We start from the raw sequence: 17,954 nt of genomic DNA, 5'->3' as shown, positions 1-17,954 counted from the left end.
TAGCACCTTATTTCCAGTACAGGGGGAGCATGGGAATGCCATCCTGGGCTTCCCTTGCACCAGCAAATAGGGGACTTGCAGACCTGGCTGCACCACACATGTAGCTGGAACTGAGGTCTCCTACTTGTAGGGAATGCAGTTAGGAGCTTGTAGCTACTGCAATATCCCAGCCATAGGGGTGCACCATGCATCCCTGGGGCTGGGAGATCACAGTGATGTCGCACAGTTACCAAGACCCAAGAGTCCCACAACTGCTGGTCATTGCAGGGATGGAGTCTCCTTAGCTGCGGGACTCTCAACCCCTGCTGGCCATGGTGCACCCCTGTGGATGGGACCTGGTTGACTGATGGGGTTCTTAGCCACAAGGGAGATCCTTCTTGTATTAGCAAGTACTAAATAAGAGCTCAGTAACTGGAGTTACTCTGCAGTAGTGTTGGTGAACTTTTAGGTGATGCTACTACACAGTAGTCTGATAATACTGTGCATTAACATATTATCACTGTTCTTCCTGTGACTTGCTATTGCACAGCATTTTTTGGCTACTGCACAATCAGCATCTTATGTAGACTTGCTCATTTTCAGGGATAAGCCCTTTTAAGGTGTGATAGGTACTTTGCATATGTAGCTGCCCTCAGTTTAATTGCACAATAGTTGTAACATGTAGAGGGGGCCTTACTAATCTGCTACTTATTTATTGATTTAGTAGTATGACATCTAGAGATACTGCCAAGTCACGGATGGAAGGTCAGTGACTATAAAAATTAGGTATGGCATAAGAGGGGAACTAATTTAAAGACTGTCAAGACAAATACAGATTATTCAGGGCTATACCCAATATTTTTGCCATGCAAGATTAAGTATTATAGTGAGACAAAACTGACTGAAGATTTGGAGATTTTAAACTAGGCCACTAACAATATAAATACATTTCTTGAATATGCAACTGAACTATGTCCAAATTCTTGTTTGTTTCTCAGTTCTGTTGGAATAAAATTGATCTACAAAAGTATGGGAGAGGATAGGAGTCAAGATAGCGAACAGTGTTTGGTTCATACCACTGGATTAAATACTGGAATGCCAATTTTTAAGATAAGAAACCAAAGTGCAAAGTGTTTTGCCCCAAGTTGCACAGAGTGAACTAGCTCACCAAGTACTAAACTAGCACCAAAATTTTGGACAATCCCACTTCTCCAAACAGGAGCATATGTTAGAATATGTTATATGAGTTGAAATGGTTTGTTTATGTTCTGTTATGTTCCAATAAAAGTCAACATGAAAATGGCAGTGTTATTTTCACTTGAGTTCCTCTATCAACTATATTCTCTCTCTCTCTTTCTCTCTGAATCATATATATAATTTTGTTTCCTATCACTGCAATGTGAAAATTATATTTCTATATGAAAATCCTCCATGTTGCATACCCATGTAGTGTAGCTTCCTATGTTATACTTGAAGAATCAGTACTGAAAATGTTTAACATTTATTTGATTAATTAAAAATGTTTCTTAAAATGATTTTGATGTATTGTCACTTAATTTAAAAATTCCTTAACGACATTGGTGGGGCTGTACTGAAATGTCTTGCCTTGAAGTTCAGGCTAAGGAACCAATCTTGCCAACACTTGCAGATGTTAGTTGGGGCAAAATCAGTGGAGCTCTTCATGTAACTATTGGCAACCAGGTGTAAGCACTGGAAGAATCAAGTCTTTATGCTAAATAAGAAGGAACAATCCTGTTTTTGTGATGGAAACAGATGACCATAAATTTTATCACTGATATCCACATACAGTTTGTCTTCTTTGTTTATAACACAATTACTGTACATGGTTTAATAATTACTATTCCAGAATCTAATAATTTATGCATTAATATTTTCCCCTGTCATGTCTTTAATTTCTGCAATTAATTGTCTTAATAACTGAAAGGTTAATTGCACTATTCATCAGGATTGCTTGCCGTGAAATGGTAGACAATAAGAACCTTTAAAGATAAAGGGCAGGCTGACTAAACAGGGTTGTCATTCCAGTGGAATTTTTTTTTTTTTTTAACTTGCTAAGGTGGTCTAATGGATTCATTCAATTGCCTAAGTCTTGGGTTTAACAACTGTTCCCATTTAAACTAACAGAATTTTAACAAGCCATCTGTTACTAAAAAAAATAGTGTTCTGAATACATCCATGTCAGGAGTATCGTTCAGTAGGGCAGTGTGAGGTGAGTGAGCAGGGCACATGCCCTAGGTACAGCACTAGGGGAGCAGTGCTAGAAGGACAGAGAGATGGTGCCTTACCCCCTCCTCCCATTCTGTGGCCCAGGTAATGTGTGTAATGTAGTGAAATAATTCTGGGCATTGTAGCTTTGTATAGCTATACGTAAAAATAAGCAAATGTAGATGAGCATCATCCTCATTTTTCAGTTAAGGAAATGGAGCCCAGAGATATTATAGACCACTAAATTACTGTGGCTAGCATTAGGCATCCATACTACTCCACATAGGTTTATTCCTGTTCCAGAAGCAGTATAGCGGTCTCTGTATGGAGCTGCTGGTAGGCTGAACTATCACTGCTGAATGACACTGCCAATTAATCTGACCTCATACTAACTAGCACACCCACAGTACTACATGGATATAGCTACACAACTTCCAGTCCAAAAGACAGAGGGAACAGAATAGCACAGCATGTTTAAGAATGCTATTACCAAACAGATTAATAGTCAGGTCATACTCAAAGAGATACTGAAAAGATTCTAGAATGACTTCTACTCCTACAGGTGCTTTTTAAACTATCATTCATAATGCATAGCATGTTTACAAGTAGCAAATATTCTATAGTTTGCCTTCTGGGAAATACTTTTTTTCCTTGCGTAAGTGCCCGCATTATAGGAATAGAGAGACATTTCACATCTCTGGAAGGTATTTCTATCTCTATAATGGTGGAACTTGCATGCTCAGAACGGGTAATAGAATCACTCTTACACTTTATTTGTTTAACTCTGAGTTTGTCATGTGCTACACTTTGGTTGACTCATACATTTAATTAACTCCTGCCTTATATTGGGTTTACTGTATGTAACCATACAATATACGCTACGTGCATAACACATTCCAAAACATATGCAATATAACATTAGCATGAGCTAGATGCATACCAAGAAGCAAGCAGAAGACACAGATATTATTAGTACTGGGTGAACACTATGCTACATCTGCTATATTATGTCTGCTTTGGAGAGTAACTTGGATGGAGAATGTTACACTGTAGAGTTCCTGAATATGGTTCTTTGATTCATAGATTCATAGATGTTAGGGTCGGAAGGGACCTCAGTAGATCATCGAGTCCGACCCCCTGCATAAGCAGGAAAGAGTGCTGGGTCTAGATGATCCCAGCTAGATACTCATCTAACCTCCTCTTAAAGACCCCCAGGGTAGGGGAGAGCACCACCTCCCTTGGGAGCCCGTTCCAGACCTTGGCCACTCGAACTATGAAGAAGTTCTTCCTAATGTCCAATCTAAATCTGCTCTCTGCTAGCTTGTGGCCATTGTTTCTTGTAACCCCGGGGGCGCCTTGGTGAATAAATACTCACCAATTCCCTTCTGTGCCCCCATGATGAACTTATAGGCAGCCACAAGGTCGCCTCTCAACCTTCTCTTGCGGAGGCTGAAAAGGTCCAGTTTCTCTAGTCTCTCCTCATAGGGCTTGGTCTGCAGGCCCTTGACCATACGAGTGGCCCTTCTCTGGACCCTCTCCAGGTTATCCACATCCTTCTTGAAGTGTGGCGCCCAGAATTGCACGCAGTACTCCAACTGCGGTCTGACCAGCGCCCTATAGAGGGGAAGTATCACCTCCTTGGACCTATTCGTCATGCATCTGCTGCTGCACGATAAAGTGCCATTGGCTTTTCTGATGGCTTCGTCACACTGCCGGCTCATGTTCATCTTGGAGTCCACTAGGACTCCAAGATCCCTTTCCACCTCTGTGCCACCCAGCAGGTCATTCCCTAGGCTGTAGGTGTGCTGGACATTTTTCCTCCCTAGGTGCAGCACTTTGCATTTCTCCTTGTTGAACTGCATCCTGTTGTTTTCTGCCCACCTGTCCAACCTAGCCAGGTCTGCCTGCAGCTGTTCCCTGCCCTCCGGCGTGTCCACTTCTCCCCATAGCTTTGTGTCATCTGCAAACTTGGACAGAGTACATTTGACTCCCTCGTCCAAGTCGCTGATGAAGACATTAAAGAGTATCGGTCCAAGGACCGAGCCCTGCGGGACCCCACTGCCCACACCCTTCCAGGTCGAGACCGACCCATCCACCACGACTCTTTGGGTGCGACCCTCTAGCCAATTCGCCACCCACCGGACTGTGCAGTCATCCACATCACAGCCTCTTAGCTTGTTCACCAGTATGGAGTGGGATACCGTATCAAAGGCCTTCCTGAAGTCTAAGTATATGACATCCACCCCTCCTCCTGTGTCCAGGCGTTTCGTAACCTGGTCATAGAAAAAGACTAGATTGGTCAGGCACGATCTGCCCGCCACAACCTGTGCTGGTTTCCCCTCAGCATAATTTGCCCTGCCGGGCTCTCACAAATGTGAGCCTTGATAATTTTTTTCAAAGACTTTACCAAGTCTTGATGGTGAAGACATGTCTTCCATCTTTCCTGTCACAGTTCCATTTCCCATCTGTCTTTGTTCATTACATTAGCCTTTCATATTTTCATATTTCTTTAGCCTTTTTGTGCAACTGCATGTTGCAATTTCTGTTGCACATAATTTTTGGTTTTCAAGCTTTTGTGTAACTTTTCTGTTCTTGTAATCTTAACGAAACCATGACTTGCTGTTAAATATTTTGAGAAATTCAGCAGGCCAAATCTGGAAGGGGTTCCTTCTATATAAATCAAGGTGAAAAAAACTATAGATTGGGATTTAGAAAGGTTGCTAAATATGATAATGAGCTCCAGCTAAATGCTGTTGAAATTGGGCAACTAACTAATCTGCTAACTAATTAACAATTAATTAAACAGTATCCAAACTAATTAGCCTAACTAAGCAGGTTTTTCAGGCTGCATACTTAAAGAAAGGCTTTAAGGATATATCCAGATTGCAGCCTAGAGGCATGATCACAGCTCCTGTCAATATAGCTCAACTAGCTTTAAAATGGCTAGCTCAGGTACTTATAGCAGTTTAATTGCTTGGCATGGGCTTCAGATAGTGAGTGTTTACCCAGGGTCCCATGTGGGTTTCTGCATGATGACACACATACTGCCATGGCTACACTGTTATTCATACCTGATTAAGCCAGCTTAAAGCAAACTCAGTAATGTCTATGTCAGCTGCAGTCATATTTTGAGATTATAGTGCTCAGTACCCAGGGGCACAGTAATAGACACAATGGGACTAAGGCTAGAATAGCCTTGACAACCTTTGTAGGCAAAATAAATGCATATCATCAGCATATTTCTCTTCATCCTTTTGGAGAAGAGAGGCTGTCACTTAAAAATGCTCTTCTCAATCCAGGCAAAAGTGTCCTTTACCCAGTATCAGGTATCCTCATATGACAGTGGCATTTTCTTCTATGCAGCCAGTCATTCTTGTTGTTGGTATTATACCAGAAAGGAGTAAAATGACTCAAAGTCTGCTTCAGGGGTATAGGTTGTAGACGTGTTTATCTAAGGACATAGGCAGACAAGGTTCTTTGGGTAAATCTGATATTTTTTATTAGACCAACTCAAATAGTTGGGGGGAAAAAAATCTTCTTTGCCAGTTTTTAGGCACAAACACCCTTCATCAAGCTGTAGAAGCATCTGCAGTTGGTCCATACACTTCCATCTGTGTCCATTCTATCCAGAAAGAGCCCTTCAAAAGGGCTTGACTTGTGAGCCGGATTGAGGCAATGTCAACAGCTGCTGAATTACTAAGATTATTTACTAAAACCAGTGCAATGTAGCTTCTTAAAAGGTTTTGTAATTAGAGTATACAAAGAACCCTAAAGAATGTTCTGGTAGTCAACAGCTCATAGTTGTAAGAAAGAGGATTTTCTTTCAAATTTATCATGATTTCAGAAGGTGCAGGAGGAATTATTTGGGCAGACCCTAATTTTCCGACTAGAATCAGGTTGATGTCAGCAAGGGTATATATGGTAATGAAGGTATGCCCCACAGATCCAATTTCAGGATTAGGACCTTGCTGTAATGTCTGTAGGGCAAGGACTGCCTCTTTCCAAATTAGAATTTAGCACCTGATAAGGACTTTTTAATATTTATGATAAACAAGCCATAAATAAATCGCCCAATCTAAATTATACATTAAAAAACATTTATGTGTATTAAAACATAAAATATGATGATTTGTCTAGTGTTAGGGGATAAATGATTTTGTAGAGATGAATCCTTTGTAACATAGATATGTTGGGTACAAATGAAAATGCAAATATCACTCAAAAATATTTTTTTCACTAAGTATTCCTAACTGGAGTGTTGTATTAATTTAATGCTAATTATACTTTCTTTTCTAACCATACGACAGTCTGCTTACAGATCCTACATAAGAATTCAAACTTTCTGATCATTATTAATACTCTTTAAGTGATAAGCAAAATTATCCCTTGAAAAGTATAATAGTTATATAAAGCTGCAACACATCTCTGCCACAGAGAGAGATTTTAAGCCCCAAACAGGAGGTTTTATACTTTGGCTGCATGGATGCTGAAGGCATCAGTTAAACTAGAATGCTTTGATATGTTAATTATTTATTGTTGTAAATTATGCATCCTCTAAAATCAAAGAGCCACGTAACCTACAATTTATTATTCATTTAGCATGAAATTCTAACAGTCTTTATATAACTGTTTCCCTGTTAGGTACAGAATTCTGTTTTGATGTAAAACCTATTAACATGGACTACGGATGTAATGTAAGAGAAGCTGAGGTATTTTTTAAAACCTGGCAATGCACGTTAAGACTAAATGTAACTCATTCAGCTGTTTTCATCAGCTTCTAAGTGCACTGAGCACTCTATCAGTTGAATTTCATTAGGAATGGGCCAAATAATTCTAGATAGCTTATTAATTGGGAGAAGATTGAAAACCACTGATTTTTTGCATATAATAAGTTTTATGAAAATCCCTAAGTAAAAGCTCACACACCTGTCTTGATTTTTGCATATGTTGTGTTCCTTAGATGTGGGAGACAAATGTAGATTAGGATATTAGAATAGGAAATTCTACTATTCTAGTGAGGGGGGAAACAGAAAAGTACAATTACTTAATAGAAATTGGCAAAACAATTCAGTGAGTTCTTGGAATATATTGAAGAACACTCCTTGTGCCAAAAGGGGTTACTAGAGGAGTGGTTATTTTAGATATGGTTCTGAATAATAGAGAAAATGGCTGAAAATGTAAATATGGTAGATAGTGTGCATGAACATGAGCACAAAATGTTCGGATGCACTCATATAAGGACAAGGAGTCACAAGAACAGTTAATAGACTGCTCTTATTATTAAAGATAATAGACTTCAGAAAGGTTGATTTCAATAAACTGGTAAGTTCTCTTGGGATATGAAGTAAGACAAGGCTGTCCAACTGGTGGCCCACAGGCCTCCAAGGGGTTGAATTGAGTATCCTGGGCTCTTGCCTGGCTACCACTCTGCATATTCCTCCAGCTGCACCAGCAGTCAAGAGTCTCTGGGCTTCCCCTCCCTCCTCCAGCTTTTCAGAGATTTCATAGACATTAGGGCTGGAAAGGACTTTGTAAGATCATCGGGTCCAGCCCCCTGCCCAGGGGGCAGGAAGTCAGCTAGGGTCAAATGATCCCAGCAAGATAAACATCCCAATGTTTCTTGAAAGCATCCAGAGTAGGTGCTTGCACTACCTTTTTGCTGCATGTCCTTATCCCAGGGATGGGGCAGTGCAGCAAGGTGTGGGTGAGGGAACTGAGGTTTAGCTGGGGCCACACGTGTGCAGTGCACCAGTAAGGGAAAAGGGGAGTACAGTGGAGAGTGTATGGGGGACAACAAGCATGTGATGCAGTGGTTGGGAGGGGTATAGACGCATGGTGCTGTGACAGTAGGTGCTCCCACATGGTGCAGGGGTGTCCCATGGCTCTCCCTGGTGCAGCCTGTGGGTGTGTGGCCTCCACTGTGTAACCCAAAGGGCATTTGACCCCTAGCTGCTATGAAGGTGGACAGCTCTGATGCAAGATATAAAAGAGTGCAGGTTGTAAGTTATTGAAAAAAGACTATTACAGGCACAATACCAGACTATCCCAAAGAAGAAGAAAGGTAGAAAGCATGGTAAAAGGTCATTATGGCTACTTTATGAGCTCTTTTTGAAAGACCAAATTCAAAAAAATTGTGCAAAAAGTAGGAAAAAAGGCACACAACTAAAGATGAGCATAAAGGATTAGCACAGGCACGTAGGGATAAATTCTGAAAGGCTATGGAGCAAAATGAATTTCTATTCCATTAACAAGGGACATAAATAGGAATAAGGAAAAAAGGTTATTGCTATCTATCTATCTATCTATCTATCTATCTATCTATCTATCTATCTATCTATCTATCTATCCCCCGCCCCGGTCTAGATAGATAGACAGAAAGATAAATGTCATTATATATAAAATAACAAAAGTTCATAACTTAATGGGAAGGAGAGCAAATCATGGACAGCTGAAGTATTCAATACCATCTTTTCTTCATTCTTCACAAAAAATAGGTTGATTGTGATCAGATATTTAGCAAAATTAATTTTAACGAGGGGATGGAAGTATGGATCAAAATACTGAAAGAACAGATTACTCAGATAAGATGGATATATTCAAGTTGGCAGGGCTTTATGAAACTTACCCTAGAGTACTTAAGGAACTAGATGAAATAATCTCAGAACCATTAGTGATCATCTCTAAGAACTCATAGAGGATATGGGAAGCCCCAGAGGACTGAAGACTGGAAAACATAGTACCTATGTTTAAAATGGGGAAAAGGAAGGAATTATAGATCAGTCAGCTTAACTTCTATTCTCAAAAGATATAAGAATAAATTTTAAACAATCAATTTATAAACACCCAGGCAATAACATGGTGATAAGTTAGCCAGCATTGATTTGACATTATCTGTTTTTGATAAATCCATCTAATTTCCATCTCTGGAAGTGTAACTGGTGTGCTGGATAAAGGGAAAGCAGCAGATGTGATACGTTCTTGACTCTACTAAAAAAAATCACATCATTCAAATGGTATTTTTATAAAGGTGCCTTGTTACCTTTGAACCATCAAAAAAAGCACTCAAAATGGGAGCATCCATCCATTAAAGGGTGTTAACCCATGCTAAGGACTCTCTAACCATTCTAATGTTATGCCATGTCTGGCGAGGGTTTTCTTTGATCTGTTTTACCCAGGTTATTCCGAGGTATTGTTAGTCTGCTCCAGGGAGATAAAACACTCTATTTCCATTCTTCCACCATGCCAGGATGCACCATCCCCAGGGGGTGTGACCTCAGCACACCCTGAACACTCTAAACTCCCAGGTGCAGCTCGCTAATTTGCTTTTTTCTTTAGTACCCCCATACAAACAACAGCAGCAATCCTATTACCTACCTCCATGAAGAGAATGAGTCAGAGAACAGAAACAAGTCTCCGTTGGGTGTCATCTCTACCCTAGTGTAGCATGCAGGAGTGATCCTGCTGGGTCTCAGCTTGACCCTGTTGTAAGTACTAACTCAAGCCAACCTTCCCCACCCCCTAGATTCAGTGAAACATGCAAAATTTTGGTCCTTTATTTTTTTTTCCTCTTCTTTTCCCTTCTTCCCCCTGTCCATTCACTTCAAACAATTTTTCCTCCTTCCTGCCCATGGCTATGGCTGACTCCTGCTGGCTGCAGACTGAGGGAAGCCACCATCTTCATGGCGGTTTCTCCACCTCAGAGCTCCATGGTACTCTGCCCACTCCTCTCTGACCTCAGAGGAGGGATAAAGTCCTGGCTTGTGTCCATACTCCTGCTGCCAGGCCCTATAGTGGCAAGTCACAGTTGCTCAGGTCTGGAACAGCATTAAGCCTTAACCTGTGACTGCTCTGAAACTATTCTAACTTTATGAAGGCACTGCATTCCACAGATGTCAAATGTTTTAAAGGTAATCTATAACATCAACCAAAGTAAACTAGCTAGGTATGTTTTATATGAAATAACTATAAGGTGGGTACACATCTGGTAAAAAAAATAACTTTCTATGATTGCTTATCAATGATTCACCATCAAACTGGAAGGACAGTTCAAGTAGAGTCCAATGGAGATCTATCCTGGGATTACTCAACATTTCTATTAATAGCTTGGATGTTGCAAAAGAGGCTATAGTTACAAAATTTTCAGATGACAGTAAAATGAGAGCAGTTGCAAGTGCTATAGAATGCAGGATCAGATTTCAAAATGATCTTGATAAGTCTGAATAATGGTCTGAAATCAACAAAATGAAATTCAGTAAAAATGTGTAAACTGTTACACTTGCATAGACAAATTGGAGAGAGACTAAGGAGAATAAAAGAATGATGGGGTTTGGAAAATATGTTTTATATGGAATATGTGGCAGGAATTAGCTTTGTTTAGTCTACAAAAAAGAAGACTGAAGTAGAGGTACAACATTGTTCCAATACATAAGTAGTAGTTACAGAAAGAGGAGTGAGGAACTGTCTACTGGTATAATGAGAAAGAGAAAGCAATTAAATTGGCAGCAAAGATTTATGCTGGATAATAGGAAAAAGAATTCTTAGAAAAAGGAAGGTTAGGCACTGGAAGAAACAACCTAGGGAGCCTGTATTTGGGTTCTTAAGAACATGTGAGAGACAAGCATTTGTCAGGGAAACTTGTTCTACCCCAGAGCAGGAATTGGATGACATAAGCTTTGAAATCCCTTTCAGTTCTGCATGTTTCTGATTTAAATATAATGCTTTGGAATTATAAAACAAATTACTTTTTTATATATAATGACTTTTAGCAATATGTGTGTGTGATCTTGGGCAAAACCTGGCATTGTTCTCAGCTATTAAGCAGAAGCATGGCTGTGAATGGAGGGAATGCAGTCCTGGGATCCCGTGAAGTTTGAAAGCAAGCGCTAAACTCCTGCTGGTTTTCATGTAAGAGAGAAAGCCTAGAGGTTGAAAGAGAACTTCCTTGTTCACTGTTTCTATTATTTCATGTTTCTATATTTGTTTATATACTAGTCTGTGGTACGTTTGTTTACTTCCCAACATATTTTAACAAACTAAGGACACCTTTTATGCAAAGCATACACCGTACAGAGGAAATTAACACAAGAGAATGCATTGGTGACAACAAGTATGTTGCTGTTGTTGTTGTTCTTTCAATTGTTCAGGAATGAATCAACATTATTTATTCTTTACTGATATATGATATTATCAATATTCATTATAGAATCATAGAAAATTAGGCTTGGAAGGGACCTCAGGAGGTCATCTAGTCCAGCCCCTGCTCAAAACACGACCATCCCCAACTAGATCATTCCAGCCAGGACTTTGTCAAGCCAGGTTTACAAACCTCCAAAGATGGAGATTCTACCACCTGTCTAGGTAACTTGTTCTAGTGCTTTACCACCCTCCTAGTGAGAGAGGTTTTTTTTTTTCCTAATATTCAACTTAAACCTCCCTTTCTGCAACTTGAGACTTTTGCTTCTTGTTTTGTCATCTGCAACCACTGAGAGCAGTCTAGCTCCATCCTCTTTGGAACCCCCCTTCAGGTAGTTAAAGGCTGCTATCACATGCCCCTTCAGTCTTCTCAGAATAGAAAAAAAAGTGATACATCTTTAATATGTGACTGACAAAAATATGCCTTTAACATTAGGGGCTCTGAATGTACAAACACCCAGAAAGAATGAGACAAGTAGTGGAGTAACAATGATCAGAGAACTGACAGTACTAGGTAGATAACATTTTTTTTTTCAGTCTGGACTGTTAAATATTTCCTAGATTTTGTACACTTGCTGGAATGATCTGAGTTCTCCTTGGGTTATTTTTCTCATAGAAAAACTTACCTAGAGATTTCTGAAAAGACATTCAAATGCCTGAAGAGCAGACAGCTTGCAGTGCTGATGCTGCACTTCCAGGGGGCCCCTGTGCATACATCTAACCATGCTTTGCAGACTCCTTCAGCCTGCCTGGAGACAGCTGGCAGCAGTGAACAGGGCAGCCTTGATTGGTTGATCCAGACAGCTCAGTCTGTGCCTCCCAGCAGCACAATATGGGATTATAAAGGGTGTGTGTTCTGCTCTCTGCTCAGCTGGAGCAGCAGAGTCTAGCAACCAACACACTGGGCATGTCTACACAAGACACTTACTGTCCTTAATAATCCTGTGCAGTAGCATTCCAGACAAACACCATGCTAATATGCTACTGCATAGTAGTATTAGGCTACTGTGTAGTAAGCATTACTAAGAACTGTGTGCTGGAGCTACTGCACAGTAACTGTAGTTACTGCACATTTAATTAGTACTAAGCAAGTAAATGAAACTAAGTAGTTTAAGCAAGTACTAAATTACATGTGCAGTAACTACTGTGCATGAATGAATGTGTAGAAGTGCTTAGTGTCTCCAGTGCGGGGGGAGCAAAGTACCTTGGAATGTTGGAGCACTGTGCTATTGCTTCTCTAAGAACAGAATATGTAAAATGTTTGCTCATCCAGGGGAAACCCCCAAGAGTGATTTAACTCTGGTTGTTCCCAGGGTATTTTGTCTCTTGGAGGAGCCATTTTCACTCTATGAGAAAAATCCTGAACATTAAAATCCTGAAGTCCTGTGGGTTCTCCTGGAATTGCAGCAACTCTGCAAAAAACTGAATGTCTGTCCTGGCTTTAACCCTGTCTGATAACAAAGCTGCACAGTAAAGAGAGATTAATGGCCAGCCTTATTGCTGAATTATATGGTATGATAGCCTTGGACTAAGGATTTCAGTGGTATAAAGTGTGATGTAAATTACTGAGGGAAAAAGAAGGATGAAAAGGCAACAGAAGATGTTTAAGTAGCTGGAGCTACTGGATATGTAAGTGTCCTGAAGATACAGAGGCTAAAGAACTGATGAAACAGGACAGTAGTCTCTTCTGAGGTTTGTGTACAAGAGCAGCTGGTTGCTGTATGTTGCTTTGTTCAAGGAGGCGGGCTTACAGATATTCTGCATACAAACAACATCAAACCAGGAAATGCCTAACTTTGTACTGACAAATGGGAACTTCTTAGAGCTCAGCTTTCACTCAAAGGACTAAAAAAAAATAGTTCTTGTATCTTGTGTTGCAGTCTTTGAAATCTGAGGTGAAGCTTTTGTATTTCTTTCATTAAGGTGATATAAGCCAGTTGTGCATGCACTTGTTTCATGCAAAATCTTTCTTGAAGGTAAAAATGAAATCTTTCAGCTTCTTTTGTACCGTCAGTTCATAGCCAACTTTGTAAGCTTTCCTCTCTGAAATGTTTCGCATACCTTCAGCATGTGGGTAATATTTCCAAGGCTTCTCTTAGCAAACATCAAGGCATGCCAAAAGGAAGTGTAGACATTAATCAATGCACAGAAAAAAAGCTTTTTTTCCATGTGCGAGCTTACACGGGCCATCATAACCTTCAATAGCTGAGTATGTTGTCTCCAAATAAGAATAAAACTGAAGACAATATTGCAAAGCAAATCCAGATTTACAATATTGTGCATGGATATAGTCATTTTCTTATCGGGTACTTCTGTTTCATTGGTTTGATAATTGTATTTTATTGTCCATTATGTGGGATTTCCAGCCTATCTAGATAACAGGCTTATTTCTCTGTAAAGCATCTTCTCTTATAGAATTCCTTAGTAAATGATGTATGAGGCTAACAGCATTAGAAACTCATGTCTGGTATAATTTTCCATTTAATTGTTTAATTATCATGCTAGGCATCTATTTAAATTGACTTGATACTACTTTGAATAAGAATACTTGAAATATATATAGTTTTTTCTAATGTTAAATTCAGGCTTGGCTGCATGTATAGCTTCAGAAAGTTACTTCTGCTATCAAGCTATGTTTCCTATAGTTTCTAATAACAAAAGACAATCATATCCCATAATCTAGGACGTGGTTCTCTGCAGCATAAATAATTATAACTTAAACCTTAATATTTATTTCATGTCCCATCTTGCTGCTGACATTCCTGTTAATGTTTTGCTTAGCAAGTCAAAAATGATACCTCTATACTTTATAGTGCTAGAAAAGATTGAGAAAACTCTTTGTACACAAATCACAAGAAAGCATAACTTATCTGTTACAGTGCAAGAAGATTAAATACATGGCCATAAAACCCTTGCAATCACGGTAACTGGAGTAGAGGTTTCTTCTGATTGCTTTAATAATTCCTTTAAATATGCTTTCAATCTCTCAACAATTCCTGACAAAGCTTGTGTGCTGTTGTTGTGAATCTGCCTACGTCTAAAGTTCCGGAGATGAATATTTTATATGGCTTATCGCTGCGCTTGTGTCACTGCCTCAGTGGATGCTGGTGTACTGTTTGTTAGTGCTTGTTAATACCATCTTAGGCAGAAAGAAAAGATAGATATATGGTTTCAGACTTTAGCCCTTCCATTTCCTGTTGAAGAAGATAAAAAATTATTTTTCTGAATGATGAATGAGGTGATTATATTTCACAAATTTTGAGACCTTGGTCCATTAACTGAATCACTTAGAGAACTTGTCATAGTTTCCTATGTACAGTACATAAGGGAATAGGTTGATGATATTAGAATAGCTCAGTAATGAAATGGTATACCAGAAAATCTGTCATAACCATAAATATTCAAACTTCCTATGTAGGAAACTGATGTCTATTACATGAGTCACCTTGCAGGAGCAGGCCATCCAGCCGCAGTTACAATTCTATTTTTCCTTTCTAGGTACGTAAAGCTAAGCTTAATTTAAAACCTTCTTGCTGATCATTTGAATGTATACAAGTGTGAAACTGTCAAACTTGTGCATATCTGCAGATACAAATAATAAAGCCCAGCATTATCCAATGTGTCTGGGACCAGATAGGGGGTGTGTTAGTTTTTACAATTGAAAAGACAGCTTTCATACACTCGAGTCAGTGTTCAATATCACTGCTAAAGAATGAAACAGGTCTGTACCCCATGTGTAAGGCAGATACAGAAAATAAGTTTTTGTTCCTAAGGGTTTTTCTTTCTTAATTTAGGAAGAAAAGAGGGATATGATGATGATACAACCTGTGCCAATTTTTTGGGACCTTTCTTCTGTTGATCTGTGAAAAGCCAGTGTTTTTATGCCAACGCTATATCACACAGTCTTTGATGATAGTATTTAAACAATGGGTAAAACATAGTGTGCAAGTACTATCTACATATGTGAATGAAAACTAAAATAAATCTTGGAATGGAGGCACAAATAAAAATGAATTTGCTTTGGCTGTTTTTTAATCCATTTTGGTTCTCTTTTCATGAATATTTTAGCTGAACGAGTTTACTAGCAGGAATGTTTGCAGAACAGCATATTTCAAGTCAATATTAGCAAATACTCAGAAAAAGCAAATTTGGATCTCATAAATGAGCACGCTTTCAAGATATATTTCATGGATTAGGACAGTTCCTTGGGCAAGACTTGATTAAAGTGAACTCCACTACAGATACTATAGCATTTGTTTTGTGAAAAATTTGTCCTGCATTTGTTGCGGCTCCAAACCAGTTGATTTGAGCTGAAGAGATGTTGAGGATGGAACATTTTAAGTAATAAAATATCAAAGCAAATGATCCTACAGCATGGGTAAAATCTAGGGAAATAAAGGTACATCACATGTGGGGAAGCTACAGACGTGTCTAGATTCAGGAGCACTAACCAGTTAAGTTGTTGACGATCTACATTTGAGGATAAATTGAATAATGTTAATTCCACTTTACTTAAATGCCAGACTTAGGTGAGTTCTGCTGAGACTGTTGCCCTGTGGCCAATGCTCAGGATCTCAATATTGTGCTGTTAGACAGGAGGGTGTGACACAATTTCACATATACAAACTCACAAATCAATTAGGTGTGCGTGCACACACACACACACACACACACACACACACACACTACCAACTCAGGCATATACACATCCAAACCAGCCTAGGTACATGCATACCTATCACCAATTCAAGCACCTATGCACTACACACCCCAAAAGTTAGACAAAAATCAGTTGTCAATACCTGCATGCTCAGTACACATACACGGATCACTAATTCGTCTATCATGCACCCAATGGCATGTGTGTGTGTGTGTGTGTGTGTGTGTGTGTGTGTGTGTGTGTGTGTGTGTGTGGTTAGACACACACACACACATACACACACACACACACCAGTTCATACCCATACAACTCACCTACAGATACACACAGCTAATTTGCTAACGTGGATGGTATGGTATGTATGTGTGTGTTTGGGGTACTTGGGGTAAGGTGAAAGAGAAAGTGTAAAGAGTGAAAATTGCCAGAACTGGAATTAGAACTGGTAGATTAGAGACAATCTGGGTTAAGGAATTGAGGCTTGGGGTTACTTAAAGTTAAGTGGCCCTGGGGTTACTTGAGGTCACTGGTGCAAGGGAAAAAGCCCTGTGGTGAGGAGGAGACAGTCAGGAAAGAGAGAGAGGCAGAAACCTGGGAGCTTGGGGCTGGACACTGAGGCAGACAACTGAGAGATTGGGGGACAGATAAGTGGTGGCAAGGAGGAAACAGTTAGGAAACACATAAAAACCCAACTCAGGGTTTCAAAATAACAGGTTTATTAAACAGACAACACACCATGCAGCCCCATGAACTTAACGGCTCACACACACACACACACACACACACACACACACACACACACACACACACACACACTGGCAGCAGGAGAAAGAGACTCAGTGGAAGGGTTGGAGTCCAGGTAGGGAAAAGAAACAGAGTCCAAGTCAAGTCCTTGGTTGAAGAGAGGGTGGGGGTGATAGCTACCTATCCAGGCTGGAAAGGGGTCTTTGTCCAGCAGGTGTTGTCCAGAGGTGGGTTGCTGGCAGGGCCTCTGGGTGGATAGGTGGTGTGGTATGGCGCTGGTCCAGATGGAGAGGGCGTCCCAAGAACTCAGTCTTCACTACTCCTTTTTATGGGGCAGAAAACCTCTGATCTCCTATGGGGAGGGCCTGTCCAGACAATGTCAGTCCTGTCCCAGAGGGCTCCAGGTGTTCTTACTGAGCATGTGTGGCCTGGCACAATGGTGGGTTGCCTCATTTTTTGTTTCTTAAATGCTGAGGGTGGTTCCGATGGCTGGGTCACTGGTCCAGGTATTGGTGTTGATGGTTTGGTCATTCAGAGGGAGCTATTTTTAGACCTACTGCCATGGTCTCTCAAGTATCCTCATTCATCCCCGTTCATTCAGGAACCAAGTTACATAGGAGGGGTAGGCATGAGTCATAGCTTACACAATGGGGCCTGGGGACAGGATGGAGACTTGACAAACAAAATGGAAACTTGACATGACTTATGCTAACTTACATATGTAGGCCTAAATCATATAGTATCAGTAAAACAGTAATATAGAACAGTAAAAATCAATATAAACATAATAATTATATAATATGAAGAAGAAGAAAAAACAACAAAAAAATTCAACTTGCTACCAAAATAAAATGCTGAAGCTTATCCTGTCTTAGCTCACTTATAGTTATCTATAGGGAATAGAGAGGGAGAGAACAAGTTAAAAATGGTTGGGGAAGGGGAGGGGATGCATTTTAAAAGAAAAAAAAAAACCTGGGGGTTTTGCTAAAAGACAGGACCATACACTACCATGCATATTTTAATAGTAGAAGATACAATCCTTAATACTAATTGGCATTTCCTTAGCCAAAAAAGTTTTCCCAAAGAAAACAAAAGAAGTGCATTTTGGGAATGTATGGATTCACAACCAATCAGAGGATACATTAGAAGTTACAAG

General features: G+C 39.9%; 1 long non-coding RNA gene across 3 annotated transcripts in view; it reads left to right on the top strand.

Moving 5' to 3' along the window:
* LOC109280872 (uncharacterized) overlaps positions 1–17,954 on the top strand; it is a 696,334-nt gene that overhangs the window by 170,481 nt on the left and 507,899 nt on the right. The window contains exons 3-4 of one of the 3 annotated variants that reach the window (XR_009464391.1): positions 14,816–14,895; positions 15,192–15,396. The exons of the other annotated variants lie outside the window; for them this stretch is intronic. This is a non-coding gene — a long non-coding RNA (uncharacterized LOC109280872). Of the gene's footprint in view, positions 1–14,815; positions 14,896–15,191; positions 15,397–17,954 lie in introns of those variants that run through there. 3 annotated transcript variants of the gene reach the window in all.

The sequence above is a fragment of the Alligator mississippiensis genome, chromosome 9 (assembly GCF_030867095.1).
Source record: "Alligator mississippiensis isolate rAllMis1 chromosome 9, rAllMis1, whole genome shotgun sequence".
Classification (NCBI taxonomy): domain Eukaryota; kingdom Metazoa; phylum Chordata; order Crocodylia; family Alligatoridae; genus Alligator; species Alligator mississippiensis.
Note: the sequence above shows the minus strand (reverse complement) of the source record. Positions and strands in the feature narration are given on the sequence as shown.